The following is a 19,131-nucleotide window of genomic DNA, read 5'->3' as shown; positions in this document are numbered from 1 at the left end:
TCAGTATGAAGTAAACTCGTGAAATATTCATTCAACTGCAATGGTGTCCATTAAATCTGGAGAAATTAAAAGAAGGCAGGGCTGGGTGAAATCCTATTGTCTGCTGGAGCCGTGAAAGTATCCCTTCAGTAATCATGGATGACAAAATATAGCTGTAAAATACTACTATTTATCTGCAATTTAGACTTGGATATTAGGGGGAATAACCATCAAAGTAATATAAAGCTTTTCATATTGCTATTTCCCCTTCATGGGGTTTAGATTCAACCAATTCAGGTATTTGTCCAATCTCTGGACAAAAATTATTTATTCATTTTATATGTGGAAGAAATGTAAATATCTAAACAGAATTTGGAATAAAGGCGGGGGGGGGGGGGGGAGGTGGGCGGGTCTGTTTGAACCATCACTCAAACAAATTCAGAGCTGTCCTGAGTAGTGGTGGAAATTTACACATCCCTGAAGTGATGTAAATGCACTTTATATCACAGAGCCCAAACATGTCAGGAGAACAACCAGAAAAGAGAAGAAAGCGATAAAATGGCTTTTCCCCGCATTACTCTTGTTGACTGTGTTTCCTGCTAAGGCTTTGTCCTTCTGACCCTCAAGATGCAAATTACATCAGCTTAATGAAGTGTAACTTACATTTTCATTTAAACCCATTATGAACCCCCCTCAACATGTATAAATAGATTTGCCTCTTTTGGCATCACACTGGAAAACCTCCAGTTGTACGGACAAAGACAAATCATCTGGTTCTAAGTTTCTTTGTACTCAGGGATAAATCCTCAGTGTCTTCAGAGTCATGTTGTGGGAAACACGGAATTCTGATGCTTTTGGAGCAGACATTCAAAAATCACTACTATGCCTTTCCTAAGCTGCCAACACCATTGCCATGGATCTTTGAAAACACGTTCCTAAAGGATTCGTAAAAAACATTAAGGCATTTTGGGCTCTCAGTTTGTACTTTGTAAATCTCATGCTTGTCCTTACATCTGAAATTGTTGCTATTAAGAAGTTTCTTTATTTGAGGATGAAACTCTTTGCATTTAATATGGTCTAGATTTAAAACACCACAACACAACACAAACAGTGGAATGCTTGTTAGTGATGGCTATTTCCAGTTACAACCCTGCTTTTTCCAGCTGTAAGTTACACTGAAACATCCTAAGAGCTCACTAGTCTAGCTACCACATTCTTAGCTGAGGAGGTGACAGATAAGTACTTGAGGACAGCAGTTTCTTAAACTGTGATTTCACAATAATTTGCAAAAAATACCTGTTCAAAACCTCAGTTTAATTTTCCAGTAGACATGCATATATTTAGAGATTTCAAATAAACATAGTGTCAAAAGTCATGGAATCTAATAATTTCCAAAGAATTTAACTGAAAATACAGAAATGTCACTACTTCTTAAAGTCAAGGCACTCATTTAAGGTTCAGTTAAAACTCGGTAGACAAAACCAAAGTAAATAACAGGTCCTACTCAAATTCTATCTGAAGACTGGTTGTTCTCTGAATTTACCTCTAGCAGTAACAAAGAAGACAATAGTTGAAGACACACTCAAAAAATGAGATCTTTTGACCTTTGTGATGGGGAAAAAAAGAAAAGATGATGGAAAACTAGGTGATATAAACCGCATATTTTAGGGGGACTATACAGACAATAAAGAAGACTAAGCCTATGTAACATGTCAAGCTCCTGCAGAACCTCCACCTCTAACACTGACCTGTGGCCCAGGGTTGAACATTTGCTACAAAAAAGAAAGCCTAGATTCAGTGGTACTTGTTCCATTCATTGAAACCATGGCTGTCTGTGCTAAAGCAACTCAAAGCAGCCTCTAGGTTGCTGCAATTTTTTATGGCAGGTAAGACTCCCAGAAGCTACTGAACTAACTGGGAATGCCAAAAGCATAACGAAGCCCTGGTGATATCCCACAATCAGCAACTGGGAGGAAAGTCAGTGGAACGGTCATCATGCCACTTCTATTGTCACCACAATATTCTCCTGCACTGACGTAATTTCACTCATCTGGTTCACATAGTTTGGGGTTTATCTGGGGTGCCGTCATGTAGAAGATAGTGCACTAAGTGCTGCACTGTACTGTCTTTAGAAAGACACACAAGATAGTAAACTCTTCAATTACTTCTGTGAAGCGTCAGCTCCATGAAACTTAGGAATTTGATCAGGGAAATGTGACTAAGGTTTGTGAGCCAGAAAATAAGCAAGGTGAGACTGCACCCACATAACACAAAATTAAATGCTAACGCTGGATCCTTAAGACATTCTGGGAAGATACCTGAAAATGAAAAGACATGTAGATGAGGATGAGAGGCATAGAGGAATAAACTATAAGGTAAAGCAATTTCTGAGACCCTGAAAGATCAGGTTTACATTATACACAGTTACCAATAGCACATGTAATAAACACACCAAAAGCCAAACAAAATCTTATAATACAAAGCACATATTTTTAAAATGTCACCTTTTTCAGATCTTAAAATACATCCATTGGTGAAAACAGAAAGTGTTTTTCTCAAGTTAACATTTTCAATACAATGAGAGACATTAGCTATAACCTTTTGAAGTAGAAATGTTTGATGAAAGGGGATCAAGTTCATAAAGAGCACCTAGGTACCATGATGTAAGAAATCCTCTTACTATATAGTGATACTAACAACTGTAAACAACTCATTTAGAAACAGTAAAATGAACAGAGATATCTTTCTTTATACCTTCTGAAAGAGAAAAATTTGTACCTTTCCTTGTCTTGATAATTCAGCTGATTGGTTATATATCAGCTCTATAAAGGTAAAATATTAAGTTTGTAGTTCTAGAAAACTGATATAGACTGACAATATTTGAGTGCTGGAATTCATTCTGAATTCTCCAACTTACTGTGGAGGTATTTTATTTCCTCAAAAATTCATTAGGAGAGGGAATTCTTCTTTCTGTATAACCATCAAAAATGACAGGAAAGTGCCAGGAAATTATGTATTAGCTGCATACTTTAAATTCAACTAAGTAAAAATACAATATCATATTTTTCTCCTGAGCTCTGGAACGAATGGGTCCCTGTCCAACTGCTAGCTATATAAAATTGTTTTACATGACCAGGACTGTATGTCCCTACCAAGCAAATAATTAACTTGAATATCAAGAATTTCAGTGTTCACTGCAACACCTTGTTCAAGAAAGACAATGAAATCACACAGAGGAACTACAAATACAACAACATTTATAAAATTATCAAGTTAAGGCTGTTATTTGTTAGGCCATGCAAGTGGCACTTGTCCAGGATAGCTATTCTATTTCAAAGTTCAACTTGCTATCCATAACCACGTAATTAATATTTATGCTTTATTCATGCATCTTTTCATGTACAAAAAATTAGGGAATAGTCTCAGGTTCTTAAATGTCTCTCTCTCCTCTCCCCCAGAATCCTGGTAAACCAACTCCAGATACCGATTTTTATATTTATATAAGCATATTTAAGATTATTTTCTAAATAAGTATCCTCATAAAACCAATTCTTACATTAGATAAAGAGAGGATGCCTGGCTCTATAAATCCTGTTAGAGGGATAAACCCCTCTAAATCTTCTCCTCATTTCCTCCCCATGTCTGATACTACTGTTGTGCATTTTCTAGTAAGATAATGTGCATTCTGTCCAAAATTTTTAAAAATAGTTTTGAAAATAAAGCATTACTTATTTATAACTATAACATGTATATCTATATTTACTGAGTGTTTTTGAAATGTTCAAATACATTCAGATTCTCTTGTTACTTGGTTTTAACTCAAGGCTTAATTTAGCTGTTTCCTACTAACCTACACCATTGACTTCGGCAGGAACATTCTACATTGCTAAACAAAGAGAACACAGCTAGACTCTGCAAGCACAGTTGTACTTTTAGTACAGCTGTCTTCTTCAGCAGAGAAGGTACCCCAAAACTGTGTCTACCTAAAGCACTGAGAAATCTCCAGATTGTCTAGTTTCTGTATTAAAGAATTTCTCTCAGCCTCTTACAAAGGACTCAATTCTTCCTCCATCTCACATGGAGAACAAATGTACTCTACAAGTGGTCCCATGATTCAAATCAGGAGCAGCCCAATATCTCAATCCTGCCACTGACAGCAACAAATGTGCAGGCTCTTAGTTCTAACTGAGCAGTGCCCTGCTCTCTCCCAAGCCTTGTTTCTCACTGCCTGCTGTCAACTACAGGACTGAAACCTTTTTCTGCAAGCAGCCTCTCGTTTCACGAAGGCGGCTCAGAGACTCAGTTGCTACCTGACAGGAGGTGTAGTACGGCAACTGAAGGACAGTGCATAATGAAAGAAAAGCATTCAGCACAGCCTTAAAGTTTCATCATTTGCTTGAACACTAACTCAACTGAGATGCTCATTTGCCCTTAGCAAAAGCACTTGACTATCATCATATGTATTTTGAGATCTTGTGCAGGTGGGACTTCAGGGGCTTAGTTTCCTCAAACGTGTAAGTATGTTTTCCACTAACACCAATGGGAATACACAATGCAAATGTGGCAAACCTGACAGCTAGTAGTAGCAAATAAAGAGTTACACTGATAGATTTTGGAATACAATTATGCCATCAGAACTATACGGCTTTGGTTTACAGCTCAAGCATTCTCTCAGCGGACACTGAATGCAACATTAGGTTCAGTAGGAAATTAAGCATATCTGTACAGAGAAGGTTACTATAATTAGTAAGCAGAAATCAGATAGTCCCATTATAACATTTCTGTGGAATATAAATTTTGACTTAGATACAAAAGTTTCAAGAGTGGATTTGTAGGGCCATATATACTCCTTCAAAGATAAAGATAATAAAACCCAAACATTTCTTTGCTTCTTAAAAATGACAGCAGATACAGTAACAAGGAAAAAGCAGGAACAACATTCATTCCTGCAATAAGACCACAGATGTCTGTGGAATTACACCTGGAATAAATTTTATACAAAAGATGTAACCTCTAATTCAAAAGCAAAGGCTACTGTCCAAAAGATTTTATACATATGACTTGCAGCAATGTTCATGTGCAATGCTGATATGATGTACTACTGTGGGAACCACTAAAACTCTTACTGTGCTAAGAAAGAAGAAAACACTAACAAAGACCAATATCACCCTTGGGTGGTAAGTCTCCTCAGGCTCACTTTCCATTCAGTGAAAAAGGCAGTTTCCTAAACTGGATAATCTGAATACCTACAGTTAGCTCTCACATTTAACTGTGCCCTGGAGGAGCCTAATTCTTTTCAGAGACTAGAAAGAGAAGTCACAGAAGTTGAGAGATAGTTGAAGTTACCCTTTGTAATTATTTCCTAAATTACATTTGTCAATTCTCACGATTCTCATCATACAACAGCAACATCTGATAATTTGCAAGATTCCCGCCAAAGAGACACAAGAAAAAGAACATGGGGAAAAAAGTAAGTACTACACTGCAGCCAATTTCTGAACTCCCATAGCAAAGAAATGTACATATCACTGACTCAGAAAAATCCTCTGCACTGATACTTTAAAAGGGATAAACTTTTCAAGAATAATTTCTCTGAATTTCTGTGTCAAATACTTCAGAGTTTTTCACTTATCCCCACAATATTTTTTCTGAAAACACTGATAGGATCAAACATCTCAGGAGCATTTAAGCTTGAAAGTGGATGAATGTATATCTTGCTAACTACAATTATAGCTAAATTATTTAAGGACCACAATTTAATTAATTTTCATTAAAAATAAATAATGCATTCAATTGCATCATTAAACTAATTTCTCAAAATAACTGTTTCCTCTTTTGTTATTACCATAAGGAAATTCAGATATATCACTGAGTTGTCCTCTGTTGTTATCAGCCAATTGTTCCAATTCAGTGCCAATTCTTCCTTTGATTTTTGACCCATCCCTACCTGAAGCAAAAATTTAAGTAACATTTTGTAACATCTTCAGAAGTCCCTAAATGATTTAGAAGAGTCTTACTGAAATCAATGCGATTTAAGCTGAGTTACTTGAGAGCTTCTTAAAACATGACTGCAAATATCTAACAATTCATATCTATGGCTGCAAGTGAATTGCAGAGGCACATATAAGTTTCACAAACCCAAAGCATAAGACAAAACCTGACTGAAAATCTGATCAATGGCTGACATGGCAAGGCTGACCTTATTCTTTCACTAAGATTAAATTCCTATTGGATATCCTGATGTCTTGAAAGTATTTACTATTTATACTTTACTCATTCAAAACTAAACCACATTTTCAGAATGTCAATAGCAGCCAAAAAACGTAGCCTTTCTGAACTGAGTACTAGAATGGAAATAGATGCAATAGAGTTTCCCTTGCTCCTTATGGATATTTTTTGGAAGAAAATTTTATGCCTTTATGCTTCTATTAAGAACACCTTGTGGTGTTCCACAAGGCTGGGCCACTGTTACCCAACTTTTCCTCTTTCCTTTTTGCATCTTTATTGCACATAAGTTGAGGAGTGTTAACTCACTAAAATGCTAAGCTAAACACACACATGTGCACACAAAATTTAATTTTCACTGTGGGGAAATTATGAAAAAGGAGGAACTTAATTATCAGATTAAAATATGCAACTGGAAGGTTGTAAATAATCATTTAAGTACACATTTCTTCACTAAGGACCGGGAAAACTGTAAGACACTAAAAAACCACCTAGCCCAGAAGATTAAATTGACATGCCATCATGCCTGCTTTTCCCCTTATCTAAGATATGCAGATCTACTGATCCTACCATGCTCTAAGGACTGGCCAAATCTTTGTGTAGAGAGCTGAGGAGAAGTAGTGGGATCTCCTTTTATGACCCACGGATATCAAAAAACAAGTAAACTGATTTGTCCAGATAAGCTGAGACTGAGTGCAAATGACACCACCAAACATCAGCATCTTGCTCCTCATCCTGTCTGCTGAGTGACTCATAAATGCAGAAAGATTTATACCAATACACTGTTCCCACTAAAGTTCTCTTAGACTGCTTATACTAAAGAAGTGGTTTTATTTTTTACTGTATCATCTCATCACGTTGAAGCTAAACAAGCTTCTCTGCAACCTTCTATGGAATGAGAATTGCAGTGTGGCAAAAATAGCTACAGCTGCGCTACAACTCCTACTGGCACACCATCGGTTTTCGTGCCTCTGACCATCAGAGCTAGGCTAGTGCAATTCTACCTTCCAGAAATCAAACAGGACATTATAGTAGACTGCAAACACTAAGCCACCACAATATTTACTACTAATTAAAGTAATGATCCCATTTTGTTCAGCACAGCAAGCTTACAGTACATGGGTGGTAAGTGGCTCTTCTCAGCGTGTGTTGACTACAAGATGCATTTTAAAAACAAATTTTAATTAAAATGAGCATTTCTCAGCTTCTGAAAGGGAAAGAAGGTAATAAGGGATGTAAAAGACTCTAAACCATCCTCTAGCTTAATTTAAATATCATTTTAAAATTGAAATGAACTTTACAGCCACTTACATATACTGGAATTTCTGTATAATGCATACCTTCAGTTATACAGAATTCCAGATTTTGAAAGGAAATAACTGCATCAGAAACACTACTATAAAAGCAGACCTATTTATCAAGTGTACTTTATTCATTTAGCTGGAGAAGCCTGCATTGTCAGGTATCTATGCATCCTTATGAAATTCTGACCATAATTCAGACTGCACTCCCATTTTGTGGTGTATTTTTGGAAGGATGTTATCTCGGTACTGTTTTGCTGGAAAACAGGGAGTGACATTTTTCAGTAGACTCCCGCCCTGTTGCTCACTAAAGGGACAGATTTGGGAGCAGGAAGGGATCTGGAGCTTCTTATGGCATGAGGTTTTTCTCTTCTGATGAATAAACAAGTACAGCTGCCTCTGAGACTGTGGAACTGCCTACATCTCCAAGACTAACACCATAAAAAAAACCAGACTCATAGATGAAGGCTCTGACTGTATGACCCTGGACAAATTGCTTGGGGCCAGATTCCAATCCAAGTTACACTGCTCTGGATCACTGGCCTAATTGCTCCAATGCTCTTCACCTAACACAGTGTAACTGAGGGCAAAGCACTGGCCTTAATCTTCTACTGCTTTTAATATTAACTGTATATTAGAGAAGTGAGTGGCCTTTCATGATTTGTGCTTTCACATGTCACTAAACAAAAGAGAGAGAGACAAATACATGCTTTCATTTTAGTTTATTACTATGAACCTCACGCTCATACTTGTTTACCTCATTCTTACGTGGCTGGCAACAACTTGTGCCATTTATTGCAGCTGTGTCTCAATCAAAACCAAAAATGTGTTCTCTACTTCAAGTTAAGTCATGTGAGTTCAAATCTAGCAAGCAAAGGCAGCCTTGTATTCACATGAGCTTTAATTCGACCTGCCAGCTTGTCTGAAAATTGCAACTGCCTTGATCGCACACGGATTTTCATTTAAGACCTACTTTTCTTTTAAGTAAAGGGAAGCCCAGGGAGAAAGGCAAAACTCATCACTTGAAGGGCAAGGGAGAGAAATCAAGGCTGGGGAACACAATTTTACTAAGCGTTTTCTTGAGAAAGTAGGGTGCTCAGCATGAGTGGGCTTTTGTAACTCACTGGATACCCTGGCAGTCTGCAGCATTGAATGAGCATTTCTTTACTTCAGCACACTGGTAATTGCTGTGAGCTTTTCACACAGATCTCTTGTAAGGAATAGGATTTGGCTCTGGTTTACACCAGTTCGTGCTTTCTAACTGTGATTTGAAAGGTATTATATATTCATAATAGTTCAGGAAATTCTACTCTGTAACCTGTACTATTTTTTAAAATTTAATTTTTATGCAGGTTTCAGACTTTCTCTAAGGCCCTGACAAATAAAGGATATACGGGGTTTGAGAGCCTTTTTTGGCAGGACCTGGAGTTGTTCTGGTTTGTTTCATTTTTAGTTGGTTTCCGAGGGCAACCAAACATAGTCAAGGTCTTTGGATGTGGGTCTGCCCCTCCTTGACTGTTACTAACTTTTGAACCTTTGACAAGAGTAGAGAGCTCATAGGTAACTTAGGTTGCTGCCAGTTTCATTAAGGTAGGTAAGCATGCAGAAATGAGAGAGGACCCTGTTAAATACACCCTATCAAGGGGAAGGCTACAATGAGTTCAAGCTTTTCACAGATACTAGAATATACAAATGACACAGCTACGAATACTGTAGTCAAAAGAAATCTTTAAGCAGAGTTTTTGCCACATGAGAATTCACCCCTCACTCAGACATGGTATAGCATATAGACTCTGTGGGTTTATTAAAAGTCTTGACTCTAGCTCATAATTTTCCTGTCCTGATGGCATTTGTAACAGATCTCTCATGTAGATTCTCTAAAGAAGATTGTCTAATAAAGAGAAAACTCAAACTGAAGTTTTCATGTAATTAAGTTAAAAGAAACCTATAACAATTCTGAACCATCAGATTCAAATCCATTGGAATGCCATGGTCCTCAGTAGTTTCAGAATTATTTTTTTTTAAAAGCACAGCTCAGTTGGATACTTTAATAGTTTGCGTTACAAAGTCTTCTGGAGCCTTATCATTCAGGCTATCAAACAGTCATGGGATTGTTAACAAGTGATCAATCATGATCATGATAAGACAAAATTGATTATTACCTAGAGGAATAGCTGCACAACCTACTACAAATTCACTAAGTCAACCAAGTCCCCTTGGGTATGTTACTTAAAAAGAATTCATATTTAGATTTTTCATCTTTTGGTTTTAGAGCATTTAAAAGCATCTCAACTAATGCTTTCCAACTCATACTCCCTACTATATGAGCTAAATATAACAAGCATACTAAGATATACTGAAGAATTTAGTTTCACTGTATGGCTTCCATCTCAAGCACTGCACACTTGCATTAGGGCTGACAGCTTCACCAGACAGCCTAGGTGCTTTGCTGATGGTTTGCTCAAGGAAGCAACCCAGAAACCAGCTAAGCATTACAGAATATACAAAAATAGAAGGAGGAGAATCAGTATCTTATTTTTCACATACGGGACCTGATTCTGTCTTCCCTGCACTTGTACAGTTATGAGAAAGCACAGAGTACCACCAGACATGTTCCTAATACACAGGTCATGCTGGGGCATCTGGCTACCTGATGTGTCACGGAACTTGAAATTGAACTCTCCTACTCTAGAAGGGCTGCTATACTCAGGTCCCTGTAAACCAAATACGATTTAAGAACTCCATGCTATCTAAACAGAGTGACAAAGTGAACTACAGAAGCAACATATTCAGTGGGTCAAGGTTCCAAAGCATGGTACAAAGCAGTTCACAGACAGAGGAAACAAAGAAATGTACCTGGAGTTTCAGGTGCCTCTATCTAGGGGGGAAGAGAAAGTAACCTCTACACGTGGGCAGAGGTGAGACAACCGCAATTAATTGTGTGTGAAGTCTTACTGCTCAAATCTGTCCTTTCATGAAGGGTAAGGTGGTAGCTGTTTCATCAGAGCACAGGTAACACTGGCTAAAATTCCAGTATGTTCCACACAAGAGGGACAGAACTTCTCTGTGATGTAATGGATTCAGCGAGCAGATAGGCTTGGGGACTTTCAACTTCTGTGATTAGAGATATGTCTTGAAATTACATTGAAAGTGTAAAGGCTAGAAATTCATCAGAAACATTAGTGCTCTGAAAGCCACATGTTTACTACTGAGCATTTATATTAAATTACCAGCATAAATTCCATCATAAAAGTCTAAGTGCGTAATATTTACTTTATGTCATCAGATGCACCTCAGTAGCTCTAAAATACAATCTGCTGCACACTGTTCTTAATTTTATCCCTTAGTTAATATAAACTCATGTATAATTTCCCTTTACATAAGTTGGATTAAAAGGACCAACGACACAGCATGAATCACTCCACCGATACTTCTACAATAGTACTTGTGGCTGGCCAAGACTGAAAGAGCCCTTTAATATCTTTTTTGTCCTGCTGATTTTGAAGTCCACATGTCTTCAACTATGAGTACACCTAGAAGCGACCTGCAAAAAAACCCCGAATAATCTTTTCAAAATGTTATTTCTAGCCCCAAACTAAAGATAGATGAAATCCAGACAAACTGCAACTTAAAGAGAGAAATTCCAAATTAGATGCCTATCTGTATGAAATAAGATAGAATACACACAACAAAAGTTAGGAAAATAATACAGTAGTTGCAAGATCTTAATCATGCCATGTTATGAATGCAAATCTGTTTTTACGGAGTCTTTCTGAAGCCAATGGAACAGCTCAGGGAATAAATTTATGGGATGCTTCTGACAACTGCAAACTGCAGAATTCTCCTAACAAGAGTGCATTGATATACAAAGCTTGACACGGGAATTCCTCAAACTATGCTTCTCCTAGAGGTGCCAGCTGCGTCTGACTTAACAGTATTGGAGAAATAAACTCCAGATGCCACTCCGTACTTGGAACTTAGAGTGCAACTCTGATAATACTTTCTGTCATTCTGCAGGAACGAAAGACTAACACCAAACTAGCTTTAAGGTTTCCCCTTTTTGTCAGCAGCTAGAACTGTCAAGGCTCAGAGAAACTGTTGTTAGGTTATAAAAACAGTATAGCTAATCATTGTTTTTGAAAACATCCATGCAAAACAGCTTGTTCATTCAAGCATAAATAAAACAAGAACACTCTGTGAAAACAATAAAATAAAATTGATTAATGATTCAACTACAAACACCACTGTGAAATTTTATCCAGCTACAAATACTACAACAAATTCTAGCCAAACCTTCGGTGCTGAAGGAAACATTTTCAAGGTCAAATAAAGGATGCTCACTGTGTAACAAAACCTAGTGTGGAAACCACAGGAAGTGATCCTGGAGCAGAGCTTTCTTTAGTTCCAACATCATAAACATTGTATTTGTTCATACTTTCCTACAGCAGTGACATACTTTATACATGTACCGGCAATGCTAGTACTATTTTTTCAGACATGTTTATAACTTTTTGAAGAAAGTAGTCTGCAAGTAAAATGCTTGAAAATTCTATCAAAAGAGAAAAGAAAACATAGTGGATGATTCTGGGCTGTGTTCAGACAGAATTAAGTATAGCGTTCCAGGTCACATAAAGTACAAAAGGCCATGCATGCTGGCAGCACAGCAGAGGTACCTACTGTACCAAGTGGACTAAGAAAAACAAACCCAGACTGTAAGGACTTCTAAAGATTACCTCCTCAATTGTGGTTAAAGATGCTGGCACTACTTCAGCAGAACAAAGGGAACTTGAAAAGTACCTTATTCAGAAAAGCTGGGGCCTTCAAACCTGCTATATAGAGGCCATGAACAATAAAAGGTGGAGGAAATTACAAGGAATGGGTAAGGGAGGAGATCTTTCTAGATTTTGGAGGAAAAAAATGGAAAATTAATGAGGCAGAGAAGTCCCAGAAGGAAAACTCAAGGTCAGGAAGATAAGCTTCAGCAAGCCTTTGGAGACAACTGAACACAACAATGCCTGACTGGAACCCATTCAAAAATGAATGACAAAATACTACAGAACTCTAAATAAGAATGTGATATAATGTCTCTTCCCCCCACCTTACATGACAAAAGCGATATTCTGCTTGTTCTAGAAGCTGTAGCTCTGGGACCAGGGACTTCACTGGAAAGCTGCTGTAAAAGCTGAAGTGGCCTGTAGGGCAGACTCTGATCTAGATTATACAGGCATAACTGCAGGGTAAATAGCGAATTTGGAGAAGCAAGCTCAGAACACAGTTTACCAGAGGTGGTGGAGCCATCAGATTAGCAGGATGAGAAGAAAACTGCTACATGTAGTTTAAGATGGAAGATGAAACAGATGAAGAGGATACTAATAGCTTAACTCTTAAGAAAAACAGGTTTTGTCTTTGAGACTTGCAGAAGATGGATGAAATTTTAAAGTGAGGGGTTGGCTTGGCATTCCTGCTTCTCAGATGCTGGAGGGAGCAGAATTTCTCTTCCCTAAATGACTCCTCCTGCCATTGTACTTACTAAGAACTACTGATCTGCAGGGCTGAACATTGGCTGGCAGAGATGAGATTGGCAAAACAGCCAAAATGTTCAGGTGTCTACTGGGCTACCATAGAGCCTGTGGCTAGTTCCAGGCTAAATAAGCATCTTTATGAATGATCTGGAAAGAGAGATCACATTTCTGTATTGCAGACAACATTAAAATAGAAGGAGCTGCAAGCACAAGATGGCTTAGAAACATAGGCAGAAAATGATAAAACGGATTCTGTTACAGAATAAATAAAAGAATGCTTCTGGGAACTATAATCTGAAACAAACACAAAGAAAAAGGGACATACATAGGAGACAGTAATGTTTAAAAAGCCTAAATTATAACAATGAGTAGAAATTAACTACAAAACTCACATTATATATTTGAGTTTCAACCAAGCAATATCAGCATATACCACTGGGAGAGAACAGTGCTTCTGTATGTGAATCTGGCATAATTACACATCAAGCATTTCAGTTGCTTTATAAAGAATCTAGAAGAGTTTCAGTGAAGAATAATTGAATCAATAGGGGCACAAATAGAATACCAGGCAAGATTTAAATAGCTAATAATTTATAACTTGGTCATTGCCAGTCAAAATCGTTAATAATCAATTACACAGATTTGAGTGGCATAAAGCTCTAAAAGGAGATGAGGAGGGAGGAAGAAGGAAGGAAAATAACTCTAAAAATTAAAGAATATAAAGGAAGAACGGGGATGACTACATTTCTTGACACAGGGATGTTGAATAGTCAGTGTCGAGCAAAGCCTCGCTAGTTATTAGTGGCATCATTGCTTTGTGATATAAAACAAGACAGGATAAAATACTTGCAATGGTGAGCTGAAGTGAAAGACATAAGCTAATCATTAGTTTTCTTCTCTTCCACAATTCTAAAGATCATTTATGAAGACTTTAAAATAGTTGCTTGGCTCCATTTAATATTTTTCTGTGTCCTAACAGTAAGGAATATTACATGTGAAAACCTTAGTCTCTGGCAAGAATGTAAAGCTAAAACCATAATAAGTATTTTTCTTTGCAACAAGAGAGCTTTTGAAGCTATGTACTAGATTTTAGCTCCTAACTGAAGCAGCATTATTGCTGCTAATCTAGCGTCAACCAGATTAGATGAAATTTTATGGAAGAAATACATTTCTTAGTTGGCCATTCCATCATTAAAACCCTAGAAAAGTGACAGAGTTTGCATTTTGAAGAGAGCAAATTTAAATCTCCAAACTTGCATTTGGGGAGAGGAATAAAAACAACAACAGACATGCCTCTGAATTTTGTGTCCTATCAAAATACCACAGTTACAAGCACCTCTCTATTATGCTGGATACAAAAATATGAATTGTTTATTCCTGTGCTCAGAAGTCTCATACTTTAAAAAAAACTAAACAACTATGCAAGTCCAACCATTCAGGACACTAAGAAATGTGTGAAATTTGGATGTCTCAGTTGTCCTTCAAGTAGGAGTCTACCTAGAAATTCAGTTTCTCCCTATCTCTGGGACTTACAGGATAACATTTCAGAAACAGTAGTGATAATGCTCCATAATGCCAAAAAAAGGGATTTCAAGAATGCATCCAGTGACTGGATGATGCCACTTTATCCCTTCTTTTTGAAAGGCAAATGTGTACATGATATGTCCATGAAAACTCCCATTTACAAACTCTAGAAATATCTTTTAGAATGCTCCAATAAATCCAGCATAATAATAAACTTCTGAAATAAAAAAGAAAACATGAGACATGCTCAAATAACATGGAAAGCCAAAGATGCAAGTTGCTTACATAAGACAGAAATGACACCTTAGCTTGTACGATGTACTGCTTTTACACAAGCTTGTTAGACTAAACAATTTTGATGGCATCAAGTGTTTGGAAGGTGATGAAATTGATTTATGCAACCGAAACTGGCCAAGACACCAATTCCAGTTCTGATCCTGATACCCAAACACTATCTTCAAATATATGAAGCGAACACAAAAAAAAATTTAAAAGCACTTTAGTGAGATTGTGTAGTTCAAGCCATCAATAGTTAGAAAATATCAGAATGAAGCATACTTGAATAACCTCAAATTGGCCCCTTTGTTTGTTCAGATTATGATGTAGTCTTTAACTGCATGATTACATACTATTTTTTCCACATAAATTCTGACTCATTCAGCATACATAATGAATAGTGCGTACATAATGAACTATTTTTCTTGTAACAGCTATTTGCTATTGTTCTGTGTGTAGTCCCAGGACTTATTTGCTACACATTATTCATATGCTGCTCTGAAGACAAAATTATGAATTTCATCATAGGTTTTTCCATGCACCTCATGGGTTTTCCAGGCTACTACAGTGCCTGGCTGCTTAACATGCATTCATCAGTTTATTTTGAAAACATCTCTGTGAGGGGAGGCAATAATACTGCTTCCATTTTACACACGGAAAACTGAGGCACAAAGAAGATAAAAGACAGTTACTGACTTTCGGTGCCTATTAAAGGTGGTTAACATCTCTTTTCTCAAAGCATTTAGCACTGTGCTTTGTATTTTCAAAGTCCTACTCTCACTGAAGTCAGCTGCAGCTGTTGACTCTCAGTACCCCTGAAGCCCTGATACCATGGCACCATTCTTTGCCGGCAAATGAACAAGGAGAATTTGGTATCCTGGGGTTGTGTGTGGCTTTGGAAAATGTCATCTGCTGATACACACTGACCTTTCTCTGGCTGTCACACCAAAACATGGCCACTTCTGCCCTGTTCATGAACTTGTTCCTGTCCCACCCCTTCTTGTACTCCCCAGTCACACTTCAAAAGTCCTGTTCTTCATTCCTAAGGCTTTCCGTTCAGTCGCAGTCTCTGCTTAGCAAGTCCTGGTTCCATTCCTTTACTCATAACCTCTGTGGTCCAAATTGCCCAGTTCCCCCTCGAAATTCATGTAATTTCTGTCTCTTCTTTGCAGACAGGTCTCCAGGTTTACTCTTCACAGGTCCCCAATTCTCATTCCACCCTCATTCATCCAATTCATCTAATCTGGGTGAATGGCCCCTTATCTTTTTTCCCAGTTTTACTTCCCTGGGCATGAACTTGGATTACCTCCCTTGCTCCTTCATCTTCTTTTCCAGTTCTCATTCAGAGTCATTTTGCCCACTTCTGCCTTCCCATTTAATCTAATCCTCACAAACATCCTCAGCTTCTAAGTCTTTCCTGTTCTTCCACTCCTGGCCAGCCACTACCTCAGTCTCTATTAGCAGCTTCTGGGCCAGTTTTCTTGCCCCTCTCCCCAGTCCATGTCTCCCAAGTTCCAAGGTTTGTTGCTCTGCTTTTCTCCTTCCTGCATTTTGATAGGTGTCTTCCACTTTCTAGCTGTCTATGCCAACTGTAAGAGCACAGAAAGCAGATGCCAGTGTCACTGCTGTCACTCTGGCCGGACCCCAGCAACCAAAGTGCAGTATCTGTAGGGGGAATGCTGTGCAACCACAATGTGGAGCTTCAAGAAATTCAGCTGCTAAAATCTGAGACTGTTCTACCAAGCCTGTGAAAAGCAGTTTTTTCAAAGGCTCATGATTTTCTGAAGTTAGATGAATTTTCATAGAATTGGCCTGCTCACAATACAAAGGGCATCCATCTACTAAAGGTTTAATCCCTAGCTAGGGCTAATACAAATTTTATAAAAGGTCACCAGAATTTTTAGCACAGATTAAACATTCTTTCCTGGCCTAAGTTTACAGAAACATGGCTGCAACGTTCAAATACAGCAAAGGAAAATAACATGATACACTTTTTCCCATACACAAAGTGAGTTCAGTAGAGTTCTAAGGAACTACATGTTAGACTGTGCAATAGACCAATACTAAGCTGTGCTAGTAGAACCACCTAAAATAATAAGAAAAAAATAATGCAAGAAGCATTTGTAAATAACAGAGAATGCTGAAAATAAGAGCTGATGATTGGCTTTATAATGTTGCATTCACTTTAAACCAAATCTTACCAGGTGTTTTTATTTAAAAAAAAAAATAAAAAAAATCTCCAAAACGCATACATTTGTTTTCTTTTATTTCACATTTTTAAATTTTCTAAATGGTCTTGATTCATTAAGAGAGACGATAATGCTTGCAAAAAAAACAGTGGGAAAAAAACAGAAAAAAAAATCTAAAAAGATATGAATTGTTGTGATATTATTAACTGCTCACTCCAATTCCTGGATTTCTGGTTCCTGCATATACCTCTGTAGGAGGTATAACCCAGTTTTCTGAATACAAAGTGCTTCAATATTAATTCCCTCATCTTAGAAAACAAGAAAAATATTTTGTTATCTGCATAAAAATTCCATTATTGCTTATGTTTATACTGCAGCATTGCCTGCAATCCCAAACTAAGCGTGCTGCAGAATTTATCATAGCTGGATATGTAATGTTATCATTTCATTGGTTGCCTTTACAGTTACTACAGCTTGGAGATCAAGAACATTTTCAGAATATGAAAATCCAGCATATTTTTAATCCACTACAGGTAATATATTGATATTTTTCATGTAACTTTGATTAACCTCAGTGATGCTAACATAGCACCTTAAGAATTAGATCTTTTACAACAAAGGTACCCTAAAATAAATCGTAAGTATTCATAATATAAATGCACTAACTAAACCCGTGTACACAATTAGGGGTCTAAATGTGTTGCGTATACATTTGCATGCTTACTTAGAAAAATTAATGCCTTAACCTTTGCTTGCTTGCTTTTATGTTCCTATTAAAACAAGCTTTTTGATACATAAGTGCCACCTGTAGGAAATACTGAAGTATGCTCAGGTGCAGTCTTGTGCCACGTTAGGCACTGAGTTGCAGCTCTCACATGCCCAATATAGGTGCCTCCTTCAGAAATTCAACCATGTATTGTAGGAGGCAATGACCCTGTATGATGCTGGCTTACTTGATGAAGATTAGTTTGTAAAGCCAGATCTACAGGAAAGTTGTTGTTTTCCAGTGAAGCCTATTCAAAAGGGAATTAAAATTAAATATACTACAGTTTTTCATTTGCGTGTCTGTATGACACTATTCTGTAGAAATGGAGCAGTCCTTAACTATAGTATGTTGAACCAAATAGAGTCTGCAATGATTAACATGGGGTACTTCACTACAATTACTTGGGGTAGACAAATACGAAGGATTGCATAATTTATCTGTTTTCATTTCTCTCTAGTATTAATAAAAAGAAATACATGTGGGAAAGTGTTTTAACAAAAGAACGGTCTAGCCTCCACTACTATAAACATAGGTCAGTTTCTCTAGGCAGTGAGTTAGGCAGGCATGAGTGGATGGAAGTGCAAATTGTATCTTAATTCAAACATGAAAGAAATCAAAGAATTTCCCATGCAGCTATAAAAATAATTACTGAAAAGACTTTTCAATGCCTTGTCAAATTCTTGACTATTTCAAGAAAAATAAAGGGCTTACAAAAATCCAGCATTTAAACCATTAAGTCTGCCTAGGTCAAAAAAAGTGAAGAATTCCATCACAACTAATTTGTAAAAAAACAACTGAGAAAGCCGGACTGGCTCTCTCCATGACCATCACCTATAACAGTTATGCTCCAAAGATACACTCACAACAGGGAAACAGCTTCATTAATTCAACCGTACCATTCACTGATACAGCATCTCCATTCCTCGGTATGTTGGCCAGGTAACATACATTCCACACCCAAAGCACATTTTGCATCAAAACCTGAGAAGTTATTTTTGACGATTCAATGTCAAATGAGAAGATGAGAATAACCTGGTATACGAACACAAATTATATGCCACTCTGCAAGAAAATATTTTTTCATTGTTTGACTCCCAGTTTCTCCGCTCAGTTTTGTCACTGGGAGTTGCGCATAAGCGATACTACGCTCTTCAACCATAGCCGGCTCCCAGCGTTCTTTCAAGCCCGTAAATCTGTTTCGGCTGTCCCTCACCGCCGCCGTACGTTTGCCTGCTCGCTCTGACGCAGGTAATCTTTAATGTCCGCACCAAACCAAACTTCGTCTGTTCGGCGGCCCAGCTGTGCCTTCGGGGGGCGGACTGCCGCTGCCTGCCCGGCGCTGCGGTCTC

General features: G+C 37.6%; 1 protein-coding gene across 1 annotated transcript in view; it reads right to left on the bottom strand.

The window, feature by feature from the left end:
• The window catches only part of PHYHIPL (phytanoyl-CoA 2-hydroxylase interacting protein-like), a 36,660-nt gene that overhangs the window by 16,676 nt on the left and 853 nt on the right, over nt 1-19,131 (bottom strand). The gene's annotated exons all lie outside the window — the stretch shown is intronic.

Source organism: Haliaeetus leucocephalus, unplaced genomic scaffold, assembly GCF_000737465.1.
Source record: "Haliaeetus leucocephalus isolate CR32 unplaced genomic scaffold, Haliaeetus_leucocephalus-4.0 Scaffold229, whole genome shotgun sequence".
Lineage (NCBI taxonomy): Eukaryota > Metazoa > Chordata > Aves > Accipitriformes > Accipitridae > Haliaeetus > Haliaeetus leucocephalus.
This window is presented reverse-complemented; position numbering and strand designations above follow the sequence as displayed.